This window comes from Eubalaena glacialis, chromosome 1 (genome assembly GCF_028564815.1).
Source record: "Eubalaena glacialis isolate mEubGla1 chromosome 1, mEubGla1.1.hap2.+ XY, whole genome shotgun sequence".
In the NCBI taxonomy this organism is placed as follows: Eukaryota; Metazoa; Chordata; class Mammalia; order Artiodactyla; family Balaenidae; genus Eubalaena; species Eubalaena glacialis.
This window is the reverse complement of record NC_083716.1, coordinates 105,018,294-105,033,044: the sequence shown is the minus strand read 5'-3', so window position 1 is coordinate 105,033,044 and position 14,751 is coordinate 105,018,294.

The following is a 14,751-nucleotide window of genomic DNA, read 5'->3' as shown; positions in this document are numbered from 1 at the left end:
TTGCCTCGAGGTAAGGCCCCGAGTAGCCATGCAGAACGGGAGGCAGGCAGCTCTTCCCATGAGCTCTTAGTCGCTGTTCTGCTTTATTTTAAAGAAGGTACCCTTTGAGAACTCCTAGGCCCCTCGGGTGAGCATCGTTTTCGTTCCAAGATCACTGAGTACCCCCACACCCCTGTGGGCCTACTGAGCAACATCGAGGCCCATAGGTCCCTCGGAGGCCCTCTGTGTCTGCCGAGTGATGGGCAACACACTGCACGTTACTTCAGGCGTGCTACATTTCCAGAGCCCTCGAACAACAGCAGAACCACATTTCTAGGCAGTCCAACATGGCCTGGAAGTCTTCGACATTGCCCTCGTTTGAGCTGCCATGAGAAAACACTCTGCTTAGAATTCTTAGAGGACCTCGTACCTGAAGTCTCTCTACTCAAGGAGAAAGACAGCATCCTACCATGCGGTGTCGCTCACGGGACACTCAACGTGAGGACTTGCCTCGAGGTAAGGCCCTGAATTGCTCTGCAGAAGCGGAGGCGTGCAGCAGTTTCCATGAGGCGGTAGCCGCTGCTCTGCAGCATTTGAACGCCAGTACGCTTTGCGGGACACCTAGGTGCCTCGCCTGGAAACCCTATTCCCTGCAAGAACACTGAGTACCCCCAGGCTCCCCTGGCTCTTCTAAACAACATCCAGGCCCGTAGGCCTTCGTACTCACACTGTGTATGCCGAGTGATGGGCAAAACAGTACACTCTTTCTTGGGACAGCTTGATTTCCCCAGCACTACCACAGGTTCACGGGCACGGTTCTAGCAGGTTCCAACATGCCGTGGAAGTCGCACTCATTCCCTACTCTGATTGGCACTGAAAAAAAAACACTAGGCTTCGCCTTCCAAGCAGGACCTCCTACCTGAAGTCACCCTGCCTCCAGGAGAAAGTCGGCTTGCGTTCCTATTGCCACTAAAGCACAGTTTTTCCTGTAGCACTGCAGGCTTCTGAAGAGGCCCGGGCCCAGAGGTCTAGCTAGGGCGCGCCTTGGTTGAGGCCGTTCACTACATGCAGAACACCCTGCCTCGAGGAGTTGATTCAGGGAAGGACGAAGTGTGTGCTCTGTGTCTCTTTTGACTTGTCAGAAACCACAGGGATGTATGCTGCGTGTGCCCATGGAAATGGGGGCGGGATGGTACTAGCCTTGCTTTTCCATTTGGAAAGCCCCATTCATGCTCCCTGGAAGCTCCCTGAAATTCTCTGCTGTTGTCAGGCCTCTGGACGCCGTAGGCATGGGTCTGGGAAGAAAACGGGTTTTCTCTGGCTACACAGGGTGCTTCCATGGCCGGGGTGGCTCTCTTCTTGTAATGCTCTAGAGCTAAAGGGAATCTCAACGTGAGTCCTTGCCTCGAGGTAAGGCCCCGAGTAGCCATGCAGAACGGGAGGCAGGCAGCTCTTCCCATGAGCTCTTAGTCGCTGTTCTGCTTTATTTTAAAGAAGGTACCCTTTGAGAACTCCTAGGCCCCTCGGGTGAGCATCATTTTCGTTCCAAGATCACTGAGTACCCCCACACCCCTGTGGGCCTACTGAGCAACATCGAGGCCCATAGGTTCCTCGGAGGCCCTCTGTGTCTGCCGAGTGATGGGCAACACACTGCACGTTACTTCAGGCGTGCTACATTTCCAGAGCCCTCGAACAACAGCAGAACCACATTTCTAGGCAGTCCAACATGGCCTGGAAGTCTTCGACATTGCCCTCGTTTGAGCTGCCATGAGAAAACACTCTGCTTAGAATTCTTAGAGGACCTCGTACCTGAAGTCTCTCTACTCAAGGAGAAAGTCAGCATCCTACCATGCGGTGTCGCTCACGGGACACTCAACGTGAGGACTTGCCTCGAGGTAAGGCCCTGAATTGCTCTGCAGAAGCGGAGGCGTGCAGCAATTTCCATGAGGCCGTAGTCGCTGCTCTGCAGCATTTGAACGCCAGTACGCTTTGCGGGACACCTAGGTGCCTCGCCTGGAAACCCTATTCCCTGCAAGAACACTGAGTACCCCCAGGCTCCCCTGGCTCTTCTAAACAACATCCAGGCCCGTAGGCCTTCGTACTCACACTGTGTATGCCGAGTGATGGGCAAAACAGTACACTCTTTCTTGGGACAGCTTGATTTCCCCAGCACTACCACAGGTTCACGGGCACGGTTCTAGCAGGTTCCAACATGCCATGGAAGTCGCACTCATTCCCTACTCTGATTGGCACTGAAAAAAAACACTAGGCTTCGCCTTCCAACCAGGACCTCCTACCTGAATTCACCCTGCCTCCAGGAGAAAGGCGGATTGCTTGCCTATTGCAACTAAAGCACAGTTCTTCCTGTAGCACTGCAGGCTTCTGAAGAGGCCCGGGCCCAGAGGCCTAGCTAGGGCGTGCCTTGGTTGAGGCCGTTCACTAGATGCAGAACACTCTGCCTCGAGAAGTTGATTCAGGGAAGGAACCAGTGTGTGCTCTGTGTCTCTTTTGACTTGTCAGAAACCACAGGGATGTATGCTGCGTGTGCCCATGGAAATGGGGGCGGGATGGTACTAGCCTTGCTTTTCCATTTGGAAAGCCCCATTCATGCTCCCTGGAAGCTCCCTGAAATTCTCTGCTTTTGACTGGCCTCTGGCCGCTGTAGGCATGGGTCTGGGAAGAAAATGGGTTTTCTCTGGCTACACAGGTTGCTTCCATGGCCGGGGTGGCTCTCTTCTTGTAATGCTCTAGAGCTAAAGGGAATCTCAACGTGAGTCCTTGCCTCGAGGTAAGGCCCCGAGTAGCCATGCAGAACGGGAGGCAGGCAGCTCTTCCCATGAGCTTTTAGTCGCTGTTCTGCTTTATTTTAAAGAAGGTACCCTTTGAGAACTCCTAGGCCCCTCGGGTGAGCATCATTTTCGTTCCAAGATCACTGAGTACCCCCACACCCCTGTGGGCCTACTGAGCAACATCGAGGCCCATAGGTCCCTCGGAGGCCCTCTGTGTCTGCCGAGTGATGGGCAACACACTGCACGTTACTTCAGGCGTGCTACATTTCCAGAGCCCTCGAACAACAGCAGAACCACATTTCTAGGCAGTCCAACATGGCCTGGAAGTCTTCGACATTGCCCTCGTTTGAGCTGCCATGAAAAAACACTCTGCTTAGAATTCTTAGAGGACCTCGTACCTGAAGTCTCTCTACTCAAGGAGAAAGTCAGCATCCTACCATGCGGTGTCGCTCACGGGACACTCAACGTGAGGACTTGCCTCGAGGTAAGGCCCTGAATTGCTCTGCAGAAGCGGAGGCGTGCAGCAATTTCCATGAGGCCGTAGTCGCTGCTCTGCAGCATTTGAACGCCAGTACGCTTTGCGGGACACCTAGGTGCCTCGCCTGGAAACCCTATTCCCTGCAAGAACACTGAGTACCCCCAGGCTCCCCTGGCTCTTCTAAACAACATCCAGGCCCGTAGGCCTTCGTACTCACACTGTGTATGCCGAGTGATGGGCAAAACAGTACACTCTTTCTTGGGACAGCTTGATTTCCCCAGCACTACCACAGGTTCACGGGCACGGTTCTAGCAGGTTCCAACATGCCATGGAAGTCGCACTCATTCCCTACTCTGATTGGCACTGAAAAAAAACACTAGGCTTCGCCGTCCAAACAGGACCTCCTACCTGAAGTCACCCTGCCTCCAGGAGAAAGGCGGATTGCTTGCCTATTGCAACTAAAGCACAGTTCTTCCTGTAGCACTGCAGGCTTCTGAAGAGGCCCGGGCCCAGAGGCCTAGCTAGGGCGTGCCTTGGTTGAGGCCGTTCACTAGATGCAGAACACTCTGCCTCGAGAAGTTGATTCAGGGAAGAACCAGTGTGTGCTCTGTGTCTCTTTTGACTTGTCAGAAACCACAGGGATGTATGCTGCGTGTGCCCATGGAAATGGGGGCGGGATGGTACTAGCCTTGCTTTTCCATTTGGAAAGCCCCATTCATGCTCCCTTGAAGCTCCCTGAAATTCTCTGCTGTTGACTGGCCTCTGGCCGCTGTAGGCATGGGTCTGGGAAGAAAATGGGTTTTCTCTGGCTACACAGGGTGCTTCCATGGCCGGGGTGGCTCTCTTCTTGTAATGCTCTAGAACTAAAGGGAATCTCAACGTGAGTCCTTGCCTCGAGGTAAGGCCCCGAGTAGCCATGCAGAACGGGAGGCAGGCAGCTCTTCCCATGAGCTCTTAGTCGCTGTTCTGCTTTATTTTAAAGAAGGTACCCTTTGAGAACTCCTAGGCCCCTCGGGTGAGCATCATTTTCGTTCCAAGATCACTGAGTACCCCCACACCCCTGTGGGCCTACTGAGCAACATCGAGGCCCATAGGTCCCTCGGAGGCCCTCTGTGTCTGCCGAGTGATGGGCAACACACTGCACGTTACTTCAGGCGTGCTACATTTCCAGAGCCCTCGAACAACAGCAGAACCACATTTCTAGGCAGTCCAACATGGCCTGGAAGTCTTCGACATTGCCCTCGTTTGAGCTGCCATGAGAAAACACTCTGCTTAGAATTCTTAGAGGACCTCGTACCTGAAGTCTCTCTACTCAAGGAGAAAGTCAGCATCCTACCATGCGGTGTCGCTCACGGGACACTCAACGTGAGGACTTGCCTCGAGGTAAGGCCCTGAATTGCTCTGCAGAAGCGGAGGCGTGCAGCAGTTTCCATGAGGCCGTAGTCGCTGCTCTGCAGCATTTGAACGCCAGTACGCTTTGCGGGACACCTAGGTGCCTCGCCTGGAAACCCTATTCCCTGCAAGAACACTGAGTACCCCCAGGCTCCCCTGGCTCTTCTAAACAACATCCAGGCCCGTAGGCCTTCGTACTCACACTGTGTATGCCGAGTGATGGGCAAAACAGTACACTCTTTCTTGGGACAGCTTGATTTCCCCAGCACTACCACAGGTTCACGGGCACGGTTCTAGCAGGTTCCAACATGCCGTGGAAGTCGCACTCATTCCCTACTCTGATTGGCACTGAAAAAAAAACACTAGGCTTCGCCTTCCAAGCAGGACCTCCTACCTGAAGTCACCCTGCCTCCAGGAGAAAGTCGGCTTGCGTTCCTATTGCCACTAAAGCACAGTTTTTCCTGTAGCACTGCAGGCTTCTGAAGAGGCCCGGGCCCAGAGGTCTAGCTAGGGCGCGCCTTGGTTGAGGCCGTTCACTACATGCAGAACACCCTGCCTCGAGGAGTTGATTCAGGGAAGGACGAAGTGTGTGCTCTGTGTCTCTTTTGACTTGTCAGAAACCACAGGGATGTATGCTGCGTGTGCCCATGGAAATGGGGGCGGGATGGTACTAGCCTTGCTTTTCCATTTGGAAAGCCCCATTCATGCTCCCTGGAAGCTCCCTGAAATTCTCTGCTGTTGTCAGGCCTCTGGACGCCGTAGGCATGGGTCTGGGAAGAAAATGGGTTTTCTCTGGCTACACAGGGTGTTTCCATGGCCGGGGTGGCTCTCTTCTTGTAATGCTCTAGAGCTAAAGGGAATCTCAACGTGAGTCCTTGCCTCGAGGTAAGGCCCCGAGTAGCCATGCAGAACGGGAGGCAGGCAGCTCTTCCCATGAGCTCTTAGTCGCTGTTCTGCTTTATTTTAAAGAAGGTACCCTTTGAGAACTCCTAGGCCCCTCGGGTGAGCATCATTTTCGTTCCAAGATCACTGAGTACCCCCACACCCCTGTGGGCCTACTGAGCAACATCGAGGCCCATAGGTCCCTCGGAGGCCCTCTGTGTCTGCCGAGTGATGGGCAACACACTGCACGTTACTTCAGGCGTGCTACATTTCCAGAGCCCTCGAACAACAGCAGAACCACATTTCTAGGCAGTCCAACATGGCCTGGAAGTCTTCGACATTGCCCTCGTTTGAGCTGCCATGAGAAAACACTCTGCTTAGAATTCTTAGAGGACCTCGTACCTGAAGTCTCTCTACTCAAGGAGAAAGTCAGCATCCTACCATGCGGTGTCGCTCACGGGACACTCAACGTGAGGACTTGCCTCGAGGTAAGGCCCTGAATTGCTCTGCAGAAGCGGAGGCGTGCAGCAGTTTCCATGAGGCCGTAGTCGCTGCTCTGCAGCATTTGAACGCCAGTACGCTTTGCGGGACACCTAGGTGCCTCGCCTGGAAACCCTATTCCCTGCAAGAACACTGAGTACCCCCAGGCTCCCCTGGCTCTTCTAAACAACATCCAGGCCCGTAGGCCTTCGTACTCACACTGTGTATGCCGAGTGATGGGCAAAACAGTACACTCTTTCTTGGGACAGCTTGATTTCCCCAGCACTACCACAGGTTCACGGGCACGGTTCTAGCAGGTTCCAACATGCCGTGGAAGTCGCACTCATTCCCTACTCTGATTGGCACTGAAAAAAAAACACTAGGCTTCGCCTTCCAAGCAGGACCTCCTACCTGAAGTCACCCTGCCTCCAGGAGAAAGTCGGCTTGCGTTCCTATTGCCACTAAAGCACAGTTTTTCCTGTAGCACTGCAGGCTTCTGAAGAGGCCCGGGCCCAGAGGTCTAGCTAGGGCGCGCCTTGGTTGAGGCCGTTCACTACATGCAGAACACCCTGCCTCGAGGAGTTGATTCAGGGAAGGACGAAGTGTGTGCTCTGTGTCTCTTTTGACTTGTCAGAAACCACAGGGATGTATGCTGCGTGTGCCCATGGAAATGGGGGCGGGATGGTACTAGCCTTGCTTTTCCATTTGGAAAGCCCCATTCATGCTCCCTGGAAGCTCCCTGAAATTCTCTGCTGTTGTCAGGCCTCTGGACGCCGTAGGCATGGGTCTGGGAAGAAAATGGGTTTTCTCTGGCTACACAGGGTGCTTCCATGGCCGGGGTGGCTCTCTTCTTGTAATGCTCTAGAGCTAAAGGGAATCTCAACGTGAGTCCTTGCCTCGAGGTAAGGCCCCGAGTAGCCATGCAGAACGGGAGGCAGGCAGCTCTTCCCATGAGCTCTTAGTCGCTGTTCTGCTTTATTTTAAAGAAGGTACCCTTTGAGAACTCCTAGGCCCCTCGGGTGAGCATCATTTTCGTTCCAAGATCACTGAGTACCCCCACACCCCTGTGGGCCTACTGAGCAACATCGAGGCCCATAGGTCCCTCGGAGGCCCTCTGTGTCTGCCGAGTGATGGGCAACACACTGCACGTTACTTCAGGCGTGCTACATTTCCAGAGCCCTCGAACAACAGCAGAACCACATTTCTAGGCAGTCCAACATGGCCTGGAAGTCTTCGACATTGCCCTCGTTTGAGCTGCCATGAGAAAACACTCTGCTTAGAATTCTTAGAGGACCTCGTACCTGAAGTCTCTCTACTCAAGGAGAAAGTCAGCATCCTACCATGCGGTGTCGCTCACGGGACACTCAACGTGAGGACTTGCCTCGAGGTAAGGCCCTGAATTGCTCTGCAGAAGCGGAGGCGTGCAGCAGTTTCCATGAGGCCGTAGTCGCTGCTCTGCAGCATTTGAACGCCAGTACGCTTTGCGGGACACCTAGGTGCCTCGCCTGGAAACCCTATTCCCTGCAAGAACACTGAGTACCCCCAGGCTCCCCTGGCTCTTCTAAACAACATCCAGGCCCGTAGGCCTTCGTACTCACACTGTGTATGCCGAGTGATGGGCAAAACAGTACACTCTTTCTTGGGACAGCTTGATTTCCCCAGCACTACCACAGGTTCACGGGCACGGTTCTAGCAGGTTCCAACATGCCGTGGAAGTCGCACTCATTCCCTACTCTGATTGGCACTGAAAAAAAAACACTAGGCTTCGCCTTCCAACCAGGACCTCGTACCTGAAGTCACCCTGCCTCCAGGAGAAAGTCGGCTTGCGTTCCTATTGCCACTAAAGCACAGTTCTTCCTGTAGCACTGCAGGCTTCTGAAGAGGCCCGGGCCCAGAGGCCTAGCTAGGGCGCGCCTTGGTTGAGGCCGTTCACTACATGCAGAACACCCTGCCTCGAGGAGTTGATTCAGGGAAGGACGAAGTGTGTGCTCTGTGTCTCTTTTGACTTGTCAGAAACCACAGGGATGTATGCTGCGTGTGCCCATGGAAATGGGGGCGGGATGGTACTAGCCTTGCTTTTCCATTTGGAAAGCCCCATTCATGCTCCCTGGAAGCTCCCTGAAATTCTCTGCTGTTGTCAGGCCTCTGGACGCCGTAGGCATGGGTCTGGGAAGAAAATGGGTTTTCTCAGGCTACACAGGGTGCTTCCATGGCCGGGGTGGGGCTCATCTAGCCATGCTCTAGAGCTAAAGGGAATCTCAACGTGAGTCCTTGCCTCGAGGTAAGGCCCCGAGTAGCCATGCAGAACAGGAGGCAGGCAGCTCTTCCCATGAGCTCTTAGTCGCTGTTCTGCTTTATTTTAAAGAAGGTACCCTTTGAGAACTCCTAGGCCCCTCGGGTGAGCATCATTTTCGTTCCAAGATCACTGAGTACCCCCACACCCCTGTGGGCCTACTGAGCAACATCGAGGCCCATAGGTCCCTCGGAGGCCCTCTGTGTCTGCCGAGTGATGGGCAACACACTGCACGTTACTTCAGGCGTGCTACATTTCCAGAGCCCTCGAACAACAGCAGAACCACATTTCTAGGCAGTCCAACATGGCCTGGAAGTCTTCGACATTGCCCTCGTTTGAGCTGCCATGAGAAAACACTCTGCTTAGAATTCTTAGAGGACCTCGTACCTGAAGTCTCTCTACTCAAGGAGAAAGTCAGCATCCTACCATGCGGTGTCGCTCACGGGACACTCAACGTGAGGACTTGCCTCGAGGTAAGGCCCTGAATTGCTCTGCAGAAGCGGAGGCGTGCAGCAATTTCCATGAGGCCGTAGTCGCTGCTCTGCAGCATTTGAACGCCAGTACGCTTTGCGGGACACCTAGGTGCCTCGCCTGGAAACCCTATTCCCTGCAAGAACACTGAGTACCCCCAGGCTCCCCTGGCTCTTCTAAACAACATCCAGGCCCGTAGGCCTTCGTACTCACACTGTGTATGCCGAGTGATGGGCAAAACAGTACACTCTTTCTTGGGACAGCTTGATTTCCCCAGCACTACCACAGGTTCACGGGCACGGTTCTAGCAGGTTCCAACATGCCATGGAAGTCGCACTCATTCCCTACTCTGATTGGCACTGAAAAAAAACACTAGGCTTCGCCTTCCAACCAGGACCTCCTACCTGAATTCACCCTGCCTCCAGGAGAAAGGCGGATTGCTTGCCTATTGCAACTAAAGCACAGTTCTTCCTGTAGCACTGCAGGCTTCTGAAGAGGCCCGGGCCCAGAGGCCTAGCTAGGGCGTGCCTTGGTTGAGGCCGTTCACTAGATGCAGAACACTCTGCCTCGAGAAGTTGATTCAGGGAAGGAACCAGTGTGTGCTCTGTGTCTCTTTTGACTTGTCAGAAACCACAGGGATGTATGCTGCGTGTGCCCATGGAAATGGGGGCGGGATGGTACTAGCCTTGCTTTTCCATTTGGAAAGCCCCATTCATGCTCCCTGGAAGCTCCCTGAAATTCTCTGCTGTTGACTGGCCTCTGGCCGCTGTAGGCATGGGTCTGGGAAGAAAATGGGTTTTCTCTGGCTACACAGGGTGCTTCCATGGCCGGGGTGGCTCTCTTCTTGTAATGCTCTAGAGCTAAAGGGAATCTCAACGTGAGTCCTTGCCTCGAGGTAAGGCCCCGAGTAGCCATGCAGAACGGGAGGCAGGCAGCTCTTCCCATGAGCTTTTAGTCGCTGTTCTGCTTTATTTTAAAGAAGGTACCCTTTGAGAACTCCTAGGCCCCTCGGGTGAGCATCATTTTCGTTCCAAGATCACTGAGTACCCCCACACCCCTGTGGGCCTACTGAGCAACATCGAGGCCCATAGGTCCCTCGGAGGCCCTCTGTGTCTGCCGAGTGATGGGCAACACACTGCACGTTACTTCAGGCGTGCTACATTTCCAGAGCCCTCGAACAACAGCAGAACCACATTTCTAGGCAGTCCAACATGGCCTGGAAGTCTTCGACATTGCCCTCGTTTGAGCTGCCATGAGAAAACACTCTGCTTAGAATTCTTAGAGGACCTCGTACCTGAAGTCTCTCTACTCAAGGAGAAAGTCAGCATCCTACCATGCGGTGTCGCTCACGGGACACTCAACGTGAGGACTTGCCTCGAGGTAAGGCCCTGAATTGCTCTGCAGAAGCGGAGGCGTGCAGCAGTTTCCATGAGGCCGTAGTCGCTGCTCTGCAGCATTTGAACGCCAGTACGCTTTGCGGGACACCTAGGTGCCTCGCCTGGAAACCCTATTCCCTGCAAGAACACTGAGTACCCCCAGGCTCCCCTGGCTCTTCTAAACAACATCCAGGCCCGTAGGCCTTCGTACTCACACTGTGTATGCCGAGTGATGGGCAAAACAGTACACTCTTTCTTGGGACAGCTTGATTTCCCCAGCACTACCACAGGTTCACGGGCACGGTTCTAGCAGGTTCCAACATGCCGTGGAAGTCGCACTCATTCCCTACTCTGATTGGCACTGAAAAAAAAACACTAGGCTTCGCCTTCCAACCAGGACCTCCTACCTGAAGTCACCCTGCCTCCAGGAGAAAGTCGGCTTGCGTTCCTATTGCCACTAAAGCACAGTTTTTCCTGTAGCACTGCAGGCTTCTGAAGAGGCACGGGCCGAGAGGTCTAGCTAGGGCGCCCCTTGGTTGAGGCCGTTCACTACATGCAGAACACCCTGCCTCGAGGAGTTGATTCAGGGAAGGACGAAGTGTGTGCTCTGTGTCTCTTTTGACTTGTCAGAAACCACAGGGATGTATGCTGCGTGTGTCCATGGAAATGGGGGCGGGATGGTACTAGCCTTGCTTTTCCATTTGGAAAGCCCCATTCATGCTCCCTGGAAGCGCCCTGAAATTCTCTGCTGTTGTCAGGCCTCTGGACGCCGTAGGCATGGGTCTGGGAAGAAAATGGGTTTTCTCTGGCTACACAGGTTGCTTCCATGGCCGGGGTGGGGCTCATCTAGCCATGCTCTAGAGCTAAAGGGAATCTCAACGTGAGTCCTTGCCTCGAGGTAAGGCCCCGAGTAGCCATGCAGAACAGGAGGCAGGCAGCTCTTCCCATGAGCTCTTAGTCGCTGTTCTGCTTTATTTTAAAGAAGGTACCCTTTGAGAACTCCTAGGCCCCTCGGGTGAGCATCATTTTCGTTCCAAGATCACTGAGTACCCCCACACCCCTGTGGGCCTACTGAGCAACATCGAGGCCCATAGGTCCCTCGGAGGCCCTCTGTGTCTGCCGAGTGATGGGCAACACACTGCACGTTACTTCAGGCGTGCTACATTTCCAGAGCCCTCGAACAACAGCAGAACCACATTTCTAGGCAGTCCAACATGGCCTGGAAGTCTTCGACATTGCCCTCGTTTGAGCTGCCATGAGAAAACACTCTGCTTAGAATTCTTAGAGGACCTCGTACCTGAAGTCTCTCTACTCAAGGAGAAAGTCAGCATCCTACCATGCGGGGTCGCTCACGGGACACTCAACGTGAGGACTTGCCTCGAGGTAAGGCCCTGAATTGCTCTGCAGAAGCGGAGGCGTGCAGCAATTTCCATGAGGCCGTAGTCGCTGCTCTGCAGCATTTGAACGCCAGTACGCTTTGCGGGACACCTAGGTGCCTCGCCTGGAAACCCTATTCCCTGCAAGAACACTGAGTACCCCCAGGCTCCCCTGGCTCTTCTAAACAACATCCAGGCCCGTAGGCCTTCGTACTCACACTGTGTATGCCGAGTGATGGGCAAAACTGTACACTCTTTCTTGGGACAGCTTGATTTCCCCAGCACTACCACAGGTTCACGGGCACGGTTCTAGCAGGTTCCAACATGCCGTGGAAGTCGCACTCATTCCCTACTCTGATTGGCACTGAAAAAAAAACACTAGGCTTCGCCTTCCAAGCAGGACCTCCTACCTGAAGTCACCCTGCCTCCAGGAGAAAGGCGGATTGCTTGCCTATTGCAACTAAAGCACAGTTCTTCCTGTAGCACTGCAGGCTTCTGAAGAGGCCCGGGCCCAGAGGCCTAGCTAGGGCGTGCCTTGGTTGAGGCCGTTCACTAGATGCAGAACACTCTGCCTCGAGAAGTTGATTCAGGGAAGGAACCAGTGTGTGCTCTGTGTCTCTTTTGACTTGTCAGAAACCACAGGGATGTATGCTGCGTGTGCCCATGGAAATGGGGGCGGGATGGTACTAGCCTTGCTTTTCCATTTGGAAAGCCCCATTCATGCTCCCTTGAAGCTCCCTGAAATTCTCTGCTGTTGACTGGCCTCTGGCCGCTGTAGGCATGGGTCTGGGAAGAAAATGGGTTTTCTCTGGCTACACAGGGTGCTTCCATGGCCGCGGTGGCTCTCTTCTTGTAATGCTCTAGAACTAAAGGGAATCTCAACGTGAGTCCTTGCCTCGAGGTAAGGCCCCGAGTAGCCATGCAGAACGGGAGGCAGGCAGCTCTTCCCATGAGCTCTTAGTCGCTGTTCTGCTTTATTTTAAAGAAGGTACCCTTTGAGAACTCCTAGGCCCCTCGGGTGAGCATCATTTTCGTTCCAAGATCACTGAGTACCCCCACACCCCTGTGGGCCTACTGAGCAACATCGAGGCCCATAGGTTCCTCGGAGGCCCTCTGTGTCTGCCGAGTGATGGGCAACACACTGCACGTTACTTCAGGCGTGCTACATTTCCAGAGCCCTCGAACAACAGCAGAACCACATTTCTAGGCAGTCCAACATGGCCTGGAAGTCTTCGACATTGCCCTCGTTTGAGCTGCCATGAGAAAACACTCTGCTTAGAATTCTTAGAGGACCTCGTACCTGAAGTCTCTCTACTCAAGGAGAAAGTCAGCATCCTACCATGCGGTGTCGCTCACGGGACACTCAACGTGAGGACTTGCCTCGAGGTAAGGCCCTGAATTGCTCTGCAGAAGCGGAGGCGTGCAGCAGTTTCCATGAGGCCGTAGTCGCTGCTCTGCAGCATTTGAACGCCAGTACGCTTTGCGGGACACCTAGGTGCCTCGCCTGGAAACCCTATTCCCTGCAAGAACACTGAGTACCCCCAGGCTCCCCTGGCTCTTCTAAACAACATCCAGGCCCGTAGGCCTTCGTACTCACACTGTGTATGCCGAGTGATGGGCAAAACAGTACACTCTTTCTTGGGACAGCTTGATTTCCCCAGCACTACCACAGGTTCACGGGCACGGTTCTAGCAGGTTCCAACATGCCGTGGAAGTCGCACTCATTCCCTACTCTGATTGGCACTGAAAAAAAACACTAGGCTTCGCCTTCCAACCAGGACCTCCTACCTGAAGTCACCCTGCCTCCAGGAGAAGGTCGGCTTGCGTTCCTATTGCCACTAAAGCACAGTTTTTCCTGTAGCACTGCAGGCTTCTGAAGAGGCCCGGGCCCAGAGGTCTAGCTAGGGCGCGCCTTGGTTGAGGCCGTTCACTACATGCAGAACACCCTGCCTCGAGGAGTTGATTCAGGGAAGGACGAAGTGTGTGCTCTGTGTCTCTTTTGACTTGTCAGAAACCACAGGGATGTATGCTGCGTGTGCCCATGGAAATGGGGGCGGGATGGTACTAGCCTTGCTTTTCCATTTGGAAAGCCCCATTCATGCTCCCTGGAAGCTCCCTGAAATTCTCTGCTGTTGTCAGGCCTCTGGACGCCGTAGGCATGGGTCTGGGAAGAAAACGGGTTTTCTCTGGCTACACAGGGTGCTTCCATGGCCGGGGTGGCTCTCTTCTTGTAATGCTCTAGAGCTAAAGGGAATCTCAACGTGAGTCCTTGCCTCGAGGTAAGGCCCCGAGTAGCCATGCAGAACGGGAGGCAGGCAGCTCTTCCCATGAGCTCTTAGTCGCTGTTCTGCTTTATTTTAAAGAAGGTACCCTTTGAGAACTCCTAGGCCCCTCGGGTGAGCATCGTTTTCGTTCCAAGATCACTGAGTACCCCCACACCCCTGTGGGCCTACTGAGCAACATCGAGGCCCATAGGTCCCTCGGAGGCCCTCTGTGTCTGCCGAGTGATGGGCAACACACTGCACGTTACTTCAGGCGTGCTACATTTCCAGAGCCCTCGAACAACAGCAGAACCACATTTCTAGGCAGTCCAACATGGCCTGGAAGTCTTCGACATTGCCCTCGTTTGAGCTGCCATGAGAAAACACTCTGCTTAGAATTCTTAGAGGACCTCGTACCTGAAGTCTCTCTACTCAAGGAGAAAGACAGCATCCTACCATGCGGTGTCGCTCACGGGACACTCAACGTGAGGACTTGCCTCGAGGTAAGGCCCTGAATTGCTCTGCAGAAGCGGAGGCGTGCAGCAGTTTCCATGAGGCGGTAGCCGCTGCTCTGCAGCATTTGAACGCCAGTACGCTTTGCGGGACACCTAGGTGCCTCGCCTGGAAACCCTATTCCCTGCAAGAACACTGAGTACCCCCAGGCTCCCCTGGCTCTTCTAAACAACATCCAGGCCCGTAGGCCTTCGTACTCACACTGTGTATGCCGAGTGATGGGCAAAACAGTACACTCTTTCTTGGGACAGCTTGATTTCCCCAGCACTACCACAGGTTCACGGGCACGGTTCTAGCAGGTTCCAACATGCCGTGGAAGTCGCACTCATTCCCTACTCTGATTGGCACTGAAAAAAAACACTAGGCTTCGCCTTCCAACCAGGACCTCCTACCTGAAGTCACCCTGCCTCCAGGAGAAAGTCGGCTTGCGTTCCTATTGCCACTAAAGCACAGTTTTTCCT